We start from the raw sequence: 12912 nt of genomic DNA, 5'->3' as shown, positions 1-12912 counted from the left end.
CTTCACTTCCTTTGCACCCTTTGCCTCTTTTTACTCACCATACATCCGCCTGCACATTTCTTTCTGCTGGAGCTGCAGTTTTCTGTTGCAACAACAAAATAAAATTGTAACTCTAAATCCAGCCTGTTTCTGTGTGTGCGTGTGTGTATGTGTGTGTGTGTGTCTCTCTCTGTGCGTCCCTCTCATCAGAAAAGGGCCTTGGGTATTAACAGCCTCCTCTAGCTCAAGTTTCTTGTCCTCTCTGGAAAATGCAGTCCTCTATCGGTTTAACCCATTCTTACCTCCTGGTAAGAAGAAGAAAAAGTACTTTTTGTGTGAGAGTGGGTGCGATTTTAAAAGCGGGTTAATACACGGAATCAATGGGTTCTGATGGTTTGACTTTCTAGCCTTTTGCAAATCCGACCCAGAGTGGAAGATTCATTAAGGGGAACAGATACAGTGCGTGGAGAGTGTGGATTCTCTGATGTGAAGTTCCTTTTTTTTTCCCTTCTCCCCCCCCCCCCCCATAGCTTAAAGCTTAAACAGCAAGGATGTGGGGATAGGAAAAGGTTAACAGGCAGTGTAATACTAATAAAAAAATGAGTCTAGCCGGAAGGAGAGGGCTTTAAGGGAGGGATTTAAAAGCTAGACAATGCCTTGCGTTGGAAAACAAAGTAAATCCAGCAAGCTTTCAAAAATGTTGCTTTCTCTTCCTTCAGGATAGTGGCTTCTAGAAAAAACACACAAACGAACACGAAATAAAAATGATTTAAAAAGCACCCACGAAAAGAGAGAGGGAGGGAGAAAGAGATGTTGTAACAGGCCCCAGTTACCTGCTTCCAGGTTTTTGAGAACAAAAGAAGCAGGTGGTAGTTAGAAGCCCGCCATAGGAGGAGCGGGAACCGCACCTCTTAGCAGTTGCATAACTAAGGTGGGGTGGGATTAAAAAAAAAAATTCAGGTAGAAAGCCAGGCTGCAGCGAAGTTTTCCACATTCAGCATACCTCCGTACTGCGGGAGGAAAGCCGTACCTTTTGAATTTCTGCCTGCCAGCATTCCTGTCTTTGCTGGGGTGGCATCTGTGGGGGTGGGGACGAAGAGACACAGATAAATGAGAGTTTAGATCCACAGGTTACAGAACAACGAAGAGTCTTGTGTCTCTTTAAAAGCTAACACATTTATTAGGGTATAAGGTTTTGTGGCCACTCTCCTGACTTCATTAGATGCACGAAGCATTCAGGTCAGCTTCAGCTGTTCCTCTCTGCCACCCCCCACCCCCTTTTGGGCTTTGTTTTTGTCTTCTCTGACGAAGCGTTCTGGAGAACTCAAAAGCTTGCACAGTGTTTTGTGACCTCTGGGTTGGTTTAATAAAGATTATTAATTTATTTATTTATTGCATTTTTATACCGCCCAATAGCTGAAGCTCTCTGGGTGGTTTACAAAAATTACGAAAAGTTATCCCACTGAACTGGATTTCGATTACAGGACAGTCATTTCAAGAGTCTATAGAATTTGAACGCTTGCATATTTTTTCTGAAATTCTGCTTGCCTGTGGATGGAGACATTCAAGTTTCTGAAGGCGCAATCCTATGCACGTTTAGACAGAAAGAAAGTCTTACAACTTGTGCCATTCCTCAGTCAGCTATGCTGTATTTTGTATGATTTTTTCTCCTCCCTAGACAAGTATAACATTGCACCCTAATGGTGGTTTCAGGGTTGGCCCAAGACATGTTGCTTTTCGAGGTCAATAAGATGGCACCCTCTCCCATGCCATGTTCAAAAGCCAACAAGATTGGCAGTTAAAAAAAATTTCAACACTGGTGATGGGACTATATTCACTACAGCCAGTGTGGTGTAGTGGCTAAAGTGTTGGACTGGGAGTCGGGACATCCGAGTTCTAGTCCCCACTCGGCCATAGAAACCCACTGGGTGACTTTGGGCCAGTCACAGACTCTCAGCCCAACCTACCTCACAGGGTTGTTGTTATGAGAGGATAACATGGAGAGGAGGAGGATTATGTACGCTGCCTTGGGTTCCTTGGAGGAAAAAAAGGCGGGATATAAATGTAATAAATAAAAATAAATAAATAAATAAAATAAAGATGGCAAGCTATCCTACATGGTGCAGGGCAGACTGCTTGGCTCACAGCTCTGATTCTTCCAACACCCTTGCTGCCACCCCCCAATGTCTGCCGCCTGAGATAAATGCCCCATGGGAGGGCCGGCCCTGTTAGGAGAGATCCAGCAGCTTAATAGTCTTTCTGAATTTAAAAAAGGTATAAAGATGGATCTCTTCCGGCAGGCCTATCCAGTCAAATTTTAAAATGTTTTAAAGATTTTGAGATTTTATTAATGTATTGGTTTTATGTTTTAATCAGTTTTATGTATTTTATACTTTTGTATTCAGTGTTGTTCCCCGTCTCGATCCAGAGGGAGAGGCGGGTAAGAAATTATTATTATTATTATTATTATTATTATTATTATTATTTTGGTTATTTCTGATTATTTCTCTCACGGTTTTCTACTGGAATTACAGTCCTTGCCAGGAAGTGGGGAGGTTACATTTATTTATTTATTTTATTGCATTTGCATACCGCCCCATAGCTGAAGCTCTCTGAGCGATTCACATAAGATATAAACACTTAAAAGCAATATACAAAAATTAAAAACCACAAAAACATGCAAAATGCACATAACATTTAAAACCACTATAAAATGATGAGCCAAAAAACAGACCCAGGCTCATGACATATTGCTAAATGCCTGGGAGAACAGAGAAGTTCTCAAGTTAAACACAACTACAACAAACACTATCTTTCAAATACCGTATTTCTTCGATTGTAAGATGCTATCGATTGTAAGACGCACGCTAATTTCAGTACCACCAACAGAAAAAAAGATTTGATACTAAGAATAATAATTGCACCCGCGATTCTAAGATGCACCCCGTTTTAAGAGATGTTTATATGGGGGGAAAAGTGCGTCTTAGAATCGAAGAAATACGGTAATAATTCTAGGATGACCCTATGGAAAGGAGGACAGGGCTCCTGTATCTTTAACAGTTGCATAGAAAAGGGAATTTCAGCAGGTGTCATTTGTATGCATGCAGCACCTGGTGAAATTCCCTCATCACAACAATTAAAACTGTAGGAGCCCTGCCCCCTTTTGTATCTGGTCACTGTAGAGCTTTCACTGTTGTGATGAAGAGGGAATTTCACCAGGTGCTGCATGCATACAAAGGACACCTGCTGAAATTCACTTTTTTATGCAACTGTTAAAGATACAGGAGCCCTGTCCTCCTTTTCATATGGTCACCCTAAATAATTCTGAAAGCACATACAAAAATCCCCCAGCTTCCCATCACTAAATTATATCCCCCTTCTTCTTTCAATAAAAACTGAGGCGGGGTTTAGCCTGACTAAATCCAGACCTGCTGGGTTTCAGTGAGGTGGCTGTGTTTATGTACCAATACCCAGTTTGAGGGGGTGCTCACCATGGTGCCCTGGGCCTGGCAGCGCCAAGGCTCTTCAAAATGTCAGACTGAGGTTGTAACAATGGGAAAGTACTGCAGGACTCAGGCCAAGCGCGTGGTTGTGCTTCCTGGGATGAACCAGGAAGTGACTGAGGGCAATACCCAGTGCTTCTGGCTTGAGGAGAGAGAGGCCACAGCCTGAAATAGCTCTGTAGAAAGGGCTTGTTTTAGGCTGACCATATGAAAAGGAGGGTACTGGCCTCGTATGAATGAAGAGATAGAATGGTGGGTCAACAATTGTCAGCCATGCCAGGAACATCAGCCAGCCAATCAGAGGGAACCAATGATCCCTCACGAGATCCCAGACCTGCCATGGCTAAAGGTAGCAGCTGATATTTTCGAGTTACAAGGTCACTCTTACCTGGTAGTCATGGACTACTTTTCTAAGTTCCCTGAAGTTCTCCACTTGACAGATAAAACAGCTGTGACTGTTGTTGCCAGATTGAAGGCAACATTTGCACGTCATGGTATACCTAAAGAGATAATCTGTGACCATGTACCATTTGCGAGCCAGGTTATGAGACAATTTGCAACTGAGTGGGGGATCACCTTGACACATTCGAGCCCAGCTTACCCCCAGTCCAACGGGCAAGCAGAACGTACTATACAAACCATCAAGCACATGCTATCGAAAACTCTACAAGATGGCGCTGATCCATATCTGGCTCTGTTGAACCTGCGTAATACTCCAGTAACAGGTTTAGGTTTTGCTCCTGCCCAATTGCTCATGGGACGTTTACTACGGAGCACACTGCCAGCTATTACATCTGCCCTGAAGCCCAGGGTGCCACGTGGAGCGCACCCTAGATTACAAGATCGACAGAGGCAGCAGAAAGCGTATTACGACAAGCACACAGCACCTCTTCCACCTTTGCAAGTAGGAGATAGGGTCAGGTTGAAAACAGCTTTAGGTTGGATGCCAGCATCAGTAGCTCAGAAAAGAAGAGAGCCACGCTCATATGTAGTGGAGACTCCCCAAGGTCAAACTTATAGAAGGAACAGGGGGCACCTCAGGAGGGATGGCTTTTCCCCTGTGGGTGCAACCAAGGTGGATCTAGGGGTTGCAGAGGAGCTGGCATCCCCTGAGGCAGTGGTCTTGCCAGAAGGACCTCAAGGTGAGCTGGAGCTTTCGTCAGATGGAACAGCAGATGGAATCGAACGGACACGGAGTGGGCGAGAAGTGAGACTACCAGCAAAGTTTAAGGACTATGTTATGGGATAGTGGTGAAGAGCGAAGATTGACATGTTAAGATTTAATTGAACAAAAGATATTGTTTTTATGGAGAAGGGGGGATGTGATATGTGGACGTATGTACCTTTAAGAGGCCTGTAGCTGCTAGTCTCCAGGTCCTCATCGAAGGCCTGGGCGGGGCTTCTGTTTCATCTACTTCAGCCTTTCTCAACCTGGGGCGCTCCAGATGTGTTGGACTGCATCTCCCAGAATGCCCCAGCCAGCAGAGCTGGCTGGGGCATTCTGGGAGTTGTCGTCCAACACATCTGGAGCGCCCCAGGTTGAGAAAGGCTGATCTACTTGGTGGTGTGGGCCTTGCTGCAGGGAGTTTGGAGTGTCACTGTTCTAGAAGGTTTCAGTAATAAAGGAATCCAGCTAGGAAAAGACTCTGAAGTTATTGCCTGGTAGTCTAGGGGCAAGTGGCAGGCTGAGCAGGTAAGCTCACCCGTATGGTCCCTATGCCTGAGGGACACTACAGAAACGGGGATTTCAGCAGGTGTCATTTGTATATATGGAGAACCTGGTGAAATTTCCTCTTCCTCACACCAGTTAAAACTGCAGGTGCCCTGCCCTCTTTTAAATCTGGTCACTCTAGTATAGCTCCTGCAGCTTTCACTGTTGTGATGAAGAGGGAATTTTCACCAGGTTCCCCATATATACAAAGGACACCTGCTGAAATCCCCTTTTCTATGCAACTGTTAAAGATTCAGGAGCCCTGTCCTCCTTTTCATAGGGTCACCCTAACTTGTTTCAATAAGGCTTGTTTGGAAGTTAGGGCCTGTTTGAGCCTATGGGGTACAGGTAGAGTGACCATATGAAAAGGAGGACAGGTCTCCTGTATCTTTAACTGTAATGTAGAAAAGGGAATTTCAGCAGGTGTCAATTGAAGAAGGTGAAATTCTCTCTTCATCACAACAGTTAAAGCTGCAGAAGCCCTGCCCTCTTTTGTATCTGGCCACTCTACTATAGCTAGTGTAGCTTTAACTGTTGTGATGAAGAGGGCATTTCACCCACTTCAATTGACACCTGCTGCAATTCCCTTTTCTACATTACAATTAAAGATACAGGAGCCGTGTCCTCCTTTTCATATGGTCAGCCTAGACAGGCCACCAAGTCTGTAACACTATGGCAGCAGTGACTGAATCCTACACAGAAAATGAAGAACGAACTTGACTAACTGGGGATTGCTGGGAGGTGTCAGGCTTCTTTCTGTCTAAATAGGATTGCGCCCTGAGTTGACCAAAGGAAAAAAAGTGTGTGGAGGGTGGGGGGAGAGAATGTGTGTGTGAAAATAAAAGGCCTAAAGCCACACACACACAAATTAAACAAGCAAACTCAAAATTTAGCCCAGGCATAGAAAACCTGGAAAGAGGGGTTTAATCTCTATGTGGACATAATCTGTGAAAATAAAACTGTTTCTATATTTGATTGGAGAATGGGGAAGAGAAGTAAGTCAGACGCTGTGTGCAAACATTGCCCAAGCACAGCGTACTTTGGCTATGACAATAGGTTGTTTTGATGCCCACTGCAACCCCAGAAAGAACGAAACAGTGTAAAGCTATGATAAATTCTCCCAATATAAATAGTGGAGTCCCACAGGGATCCGTATTGGGACCAATGCTTTTCAACTAGTCTAGTTCTTAAATGATCTGGAATTGGGAATGGGCAGTGAAGTGGCCAAGTTTGCTGACGACACCAAATTATTTAAGGTGGTTAAAACAAAGAAGGGATTGTGAGGAGCTCCAAAGGGATCTCTCCAAGCTGGGAGAGTGGGCATCCAAATTGCAGATGCGGTTCAATGTAAGCAAGTGTAAGGTGATGCACGTTGGGGAGGGGGGGGATTTCAAGTCTAACTTTATTTATTTATTATTACTTTTATATCCTGCCTTTTTTCCTTCAAGGAACCCAAGGTGGCGTACATAATCCTCCTCCTCTCCATGTTATCCTCACAACAACAATCCTGTGAGGTAGGTCGGGCTGATAATCTGTGACTGGCCCAAAGTCAACCAGTGAGCTTCCATGGCCAAGTGGGGACTAGAACCCGGATCTCCCGACTCCCAGTCCAACAACAGTGAACACCACAGAGCAATGCAAGTACTGTGGGGAGAAATATGCAAGATAAAAAAGAGTTGCCCAGCTTACAGGGAGAAATGCCACAACTGTGACAAACTTAACCGCTGCACATCCAAGTGTCTGAGCTTCATCAGACGAGTTCCTCTCACAAGTCGTAGAATTAGAGATTCATAGAATCGTAGAGTTGGAAGGGGCCTAGAAGGCCATCGAGTCCAACCCCCTGCTCAATGCAGGAATCCACCTTAAAGCATACCTGACAGATGGTTGTCCAGCTGCCTCTAGAAGGCCTCTAGGGTGGGAGAGCCCACAACCTCCCTAGGTAACTGGTTCCATTGTCGTACTGCTCTAACAGTCAGGAAGTTTTTCCTGATGTCCAGCCGTAATCTGGCTTCCTGTAACTTGAGCCCATTATTCCGTGTCAGAGCATTCTGGGAGGATCGAGAAGAGATCCTCGTCTGCCTCCCGCCTGTCTCCCAACCCTTCTAGACTTCTTCACGCAACAAAAATACACCCCAGTAAGTCCAACTTATTTTAAAGACCAAAGTTGCAGCTATATGCTGCTGTGTCCAGGAGAAGCAGCGTGATCAAAATGGTCCCCTGAATAGGCCACGGCACGTTGGTTACTTCCTCTTTCGAAAGAGGAAGTAACGAGGGACAAACACATGGGCGGAGAAGCAACGGTAAGCAAATGCGATTTCCCCCCATGTGATGACGCTGTATCAAAATTGAAAAAGCCGAAAGCTAGAGTGCACACTGTAAATCAAGAGAGCGACAGTGAACGTGAAGACATTCTGTGGGTAACAGATCAAGCTGTAAAGCCAATAGGGCAACAATAAATATTTGTATGGAACAATGTGCCTGGGGTATAAAGCACAACCATTTCAATCAGACCATGGTGCTGGTTGCAACATTATCCCCGTCCCCCTAGTGAACCCCAATATTCCATTGGAAGAGACTAATCAGCTTTTAAGAATGTATAATCATATTACTTCAAAACCGGTGGGGAAATGCAAACTCAAAGACAAACAAGAAATACAAGCTTTTCATTAGGGTGTGCACCGAGAATTTTTTCTTTTTTAACAGTGAACATTTACTGAATACTCAATCATAAAGGACATTATTTTTATTCATTTATTTGTTAAACCCTGTAGGCACTGTTGCAGCAAAGCAACCGGATCCCCTGTGGATCCCTACTCAATGCCCCCCTCAATTTGACGCTTATTGCTTGAGACATTAGGGTGTGCCCGGGGACCTAGCACACCCCTTGTGCATGCCTATGCTGCAAACGTACTGCTATTAAGTGGCCCAAGCTATGAAACTCATGACGGTACAATTTAAGAAGAAATTGATGGTGGAGAGTGGGGTGATGGAAAATTCAGATGAAGCTAGAAGCTGGAATCAAGGATGTGATTGAGGGAGATGGATAGCTAGATAGAGTTTATAAACTAGAGATTGATACAAATGTGAACCCAATTAAGTTACCCAAAAGGTACCGGTAGCTTAACTACAGCTTCCAAAAGAAGAGTTACGAAGTTTACAACGGTGGGGAATTCTTAAACCAGTAGAGAAAAGTACAGACTAGATAAGCAGTCTGGTGGTGATCTGAAAGCCATTAGGAAACCCAGAATATGTATAGATCCAAGGCCCTTAAATAAAGAACCGAGGAGGAGTCATTTCCCATCGTCCACTATTGAGGATATATTGCCAGAACTGTCAAAAGGAAACAATTCTCTGTCTGTGATGTCAAAAACGGCTTCTGGCAACTTGAGCTGGATGAAGAATCCAGTTATTTGACAACATTTGGGAGATAGCGCATTAGTCCTGCTCCTGGGGAATTTAAAAACAGGTTAACACAAGCCTTGGACGCCCTGGAAGGAATTCGGACACTCTCTGATGGTGTGCTGATAGTGGGAGAGAGAGAGTGATGACCTACTATCAGCTTCGGCTGATACGCCAGCTGCGCCCCTTCCTAGAGTTAGAAGACCTAAAGACGGTCGTGCACACGCTGGTAACTTCGAGGCTTGACTTCTGCAATGCGCTCTACATGGGGCTACCTTTGTGCCTAGTCCAGAAACTTCAACTACCCTATTTCTTCAATTCTAAGACACACTTTTTTCCCCATATAAACATCTCTAAAAATGGGGTGCATCTTAGAATCGTGGGTGTGTCTTCGGGTTTTTTTTTCTGTTGGTGGTACTGAAATTAGTGTGCGTCTTACAATCGATGGCGTCTTACAATCAAAGTAATATGGTATTTCAAAATATGGCAGCCAGGCTGGTCATCGGTACACCTAGGCGTGACCATATCACACCAGTTTTAAAATCTCTTCACTGGCTGCCAAATCGTTTCCAGGCGAAGTATAAAGTGCTGGTTATCACCTTTAAGGCCCTACATGGTTTGGGTCCAGGCTACCTGCGGGATCGCCTTCTCCCGTACAATCCACCCCGCACACTCAGGCCCTCTGGGAAGAATTTACTCCAGCCAACAAAAACAAGGCTGACAACTATTACCCAGAGGACCTTTTCTTCTGCCGCTCCCAGATTATGGAATGACCTGCCGGGAGAGATTCATCAATTTAACAGTCTTCCGGATTTTAAGAAAGCTATAAAGACTGATCTCTTCCGGCAGGCCTATCCAGTTGAATTTTAAGATGCCTTTTAATCATGTGCTGCTTTTAATGATGTATTAGTTTTGAATGTGAGATTCATCACCTTAACAGTCTATCAGCATTTAAGAAAGCTATTAAGACTGATCTCTTCCAGCAGGTGTATCCAGTGGAATTTTAGGATGTTTTTAAAATGATTTTAGGATGTTTTAACAATGTATATTAAGTTTTAATTCAGTTTTATGTATTATATTTACTGTTGTTCCCCGCCTCAATCAGAATGGAGAGGTGGGTAAGAAATAAAATTATTATTATTATTAATAATAATAATATTATGACCTAGAGTGAGCTCAGTAGGACCATGATTCTAAACTAAGAGCATTTCTGGAAAGATGCAGAGAACGGAATATCAGATTGAAGAAGGACATATTCAGACTGAGGTTCATGGAAGTGCCTTATATTGGCTATTTACTGACCTCAAGGGGCCTGAAGCTAGATCCAGAAAAAGTAAGAGCCCTGGAGATTCAATATTCAACACCCTAAACAGCATAGGGCCAGATTATCTGAAGGATCACCTCCTCCCATATTTATTTATACATTTGTATCCCACCCTATATCACAAGGATCTCAGGGCAGCATACAGATAAAATCATACAAGCAATATAAAACAATGAATATACAGAGCTAAAAACAAATCAAACCATTAATAAGCTGAAACCAGTATAGAATTTAAAAACATGAAAACCAATTAAAAACTATGTACAGGCTTGGTGAATTTAGCCACCAAAGGCTTTGTTAAAAAGCCATGTCTTAACTTGGCGCCGAAATGAAGCCAGTGCTGGGGCCAGTCGGGCCTCCAAGGGGAGGGCATTCCACAACCGGGGTGCCACCACAGAGAAACCCCTCTCCCACGTCCCACCATAGCGTTATGTCTTGCGTTGGTGGGACGCAGAGGAGGGCTCCTCCAACAGATCTCAAATCTCAGGCAGGCAGATATAGGGAGAGGCGTTCCCACAAGGATCGAGGTCCCAAGCCGTTTAGGGCTTTAAACATCATTACCAACACCTTGAATTCCGACTGGAAGCAAATAGGCAGCCAGTGCCATGTACTGTTATATGTACTGGTCAGCAATCTAGCTGCTGCATTTTGCACTAGCTGCAACTTCTGAGGCATCTTCAAGGGCAGCCCCATGTAGAGCGCATTCCAGTAGACTAATTGGGAAGTTACAAGTGCGTGTGCTACTGTGGCTAGGTTATCCCTGTCCAGGAAAGGCTGTGGCTGACAGATCAGCTGAGGCTGATTCCAAGTACTCCAGGCCCCGGTGACAAGGATGGATCTAGGAATACCCCCAAGCTATACACCTCGGAGGGAGTGCAACCCCATCCAGAACAGGTTGCTTACCTAATTCTCGGACTTAGGAACCACCAGTCCACAAAGCTTCCATTTTATCAGGATTCAGCCTCAGTTTATTGGCCCTCATCCAGCCCATTACAGCCTCCAGGCACTGATCCAGCACCTTCACTGCCTCCACTGAAGTAGAGCTGAGTATCATCAGCATACTGATGACACCTAACCCCCAAACCCCTAATAACCTCACCCAACAGCTTCATATAGATGTTGAACAGCATGGGGGATAGAATAGAACCCTGTGCCATACCCTACAGCTTAACAGCCATGGGGTGAAACAGGACTCCCCCAGACCCTAAGATGTATCTGCCCAGACCAAAGATAATCTTCAGGGTTCCTTCTCTGTAAGCCCCTGTCAAAGGAAATGAGGCAGGTGGCTACCAGGAAGAGGGCCTTTTCTGCTGTGGCACCCCAGCTGCGGATTGAGCTCCCTAGAGAGGTTTGCCTGGCACCTACATTGTACTCCTTATGGCGCCAGGTGAAGACTTATTTATTTTCCCATTATTTTAGCATTTTACCATCTTAGAGCGTCGTCACATGGGGGGGAAATCGCGTTTGTTTACCGTTGCTTCTCTGTCCACGCGTTTGTCCCTCATTACTTCCTCTTTTGAAAGAGGAAGTAAACAACGTGCACGTGGCCATATTGATTGTGCTGCTTCTCCTGCACACAGCAGGAGATAGGGGCAGCTTCCGTCTTTAAAAATAAGTCAGACTTACTGGGGTGGTTTTTTTGTCGCGTGAAGAAGGCCTGAAGGGGCAGGAGGCATGCGGGAGATAGGTGACGTCGTGAGAAGGACCTGCAAAAATCCGTGAGTGCCCAGTAATAAGCATGCAATAAAACACTCATCTGATGGAGCTCTTAGTCTTTTGGCTCGGCTGTTTTAAATCTGTTTTTTAAATCTCTGCATCGCTGCTCAGTTTTATTCTGGTTGCGCTTTTATATTGTGGTTTTAAGCTTCCATATTTTGTATTTTACGCTGTACCTGATGGTTCTGATTTTTGTGAACCCCCCAGAAAGCTTTGGCTATTGGGCAGTATAGAAATGAAATACATAAATAAATAAGCATCCCTGTGCAAAAGCAAGTCAACTAAGCTGCACAGCGTTGCCCCCGCCCCACCTGCAGATTTCTTGCATGTAGCCCGATCCTATGTATGTTTTTTCTCAGGATGCAGTCCCACAACCTCCCAGTGACCTAGGGAGGTTGTGGGCTCAGGAGGTTGACCTAGGGAGGTTGACAGCCATCTGTCAGGGATACTTTAAGGTGGATTTCTGCATTGAGCAAGGAGTTGGCCTCGATGGTCATATAATGTCATGTCTAACCCTACTGCCCCTGTTTTGGGAGATGTTTCAGGTAATCAATCAGAATCAGATTCGGAACTAGAAGACGCAGCGCCAGACACCAGCCAGCCTGTACCAGTGTGGGAGGAAGCTCTCACGGGTGATTCCCTAGCTGGAAGTCAGCCCTTTCCAGAGCTTATCTCCTCAAGGGCAAATCCTACACACTCAGGGGGAAGTGAGGTTTCTTCTGGAGGTGAGCGTCCCGACAAGCTAGCTGATGCTAGGGTCCGCCGGAAGCTCAAACGCACAGGATGGAAGGAAGGCATGAGAAAGTCAGCTCGATTACTCCAGAACCTGCCTAAGCACCAGGCTCTCTGAAGTTACGTTTGGGCGTTTGGGAAGTGGCTTCCTATTCTTCTTGAACAGACAAGTTGTCAGAACACTCCTGCTTTCGATGGGAGGCAAATGATGAGGCTTGCTAAGTAATCCACAAAGCTTTTATTAAGCAACAAACCTCTCTTCTACTTGAATAGAGTCTAACCTCTTGGAAACGTCCCCCTAGGCAAAACTATGCAAACTAAGCAAGGCAATTGTCTGTTCAAGAAGAATAGGAAGCCACTTCCCAAGCGCCCAGAACTTCAGAGTGCCTCTCTCCTCCGTAGCATTGTATGTGCACTACAAAAAAAATCAGGAGAAAAATCGCTGTTGCCCAGAGGCCTTCAAAACCCTGGAGACAGCTCTGCAGATTGGGACCCTAGGAGGTAGGGTGACCCTGTGAAAAGGAGGACAGGGCTCCTGTATCTTTAAC

At 45.0% G+C, this 12912-nt stretch overlaps 1 protein-coding gene across 3 annotated transcripts in view; it reads right to left on the bottom strand.

The window, feature by feature from the left end:
- The window catches only part of LOC134396163 (uncharacterized), a 125591-nt gene that overhangs the window by 18153 nt on the left and 94526 nt on the right, over positions 1 to 12912 (bottom strand). For 2 of the 3 annotated variants that reach the window (XM_063122561.1, XM_063122560.1), the window contains exon 1: positions 39 to 170. The exons of the other annotated variant lie outside the window; for it this stretch is intronic. The gene's annotated coding sequence lies outside the window, so the exon portion shown is untranslated. Of the gene's footprint in view, positions 1 to 38; positions 171 to 12912 lie in introns of those variants that run through there. 3 annotated transcript variants of the gene reach the window in all.

The sequence above is a fragment of the Elgaria multicarinata genome, chromosome 3, assembly GCF_023053635.1.
Source record: "Elgaria multicarinata webbii isolate HBS135686 ecotype San Diego chromosome 3, rElgMul1.1.pri, whole genome shotgun sequence".
Taxonomy (NCBI): Eukaryota; Metazoa; Chordata; class Lepidosauria; order Squamata; family Anguidae; genus Elgaria; species Elgaria multicarinata.
This window is presented reverse-complemented; position numbering and strand designations above follow the sequence as displayed.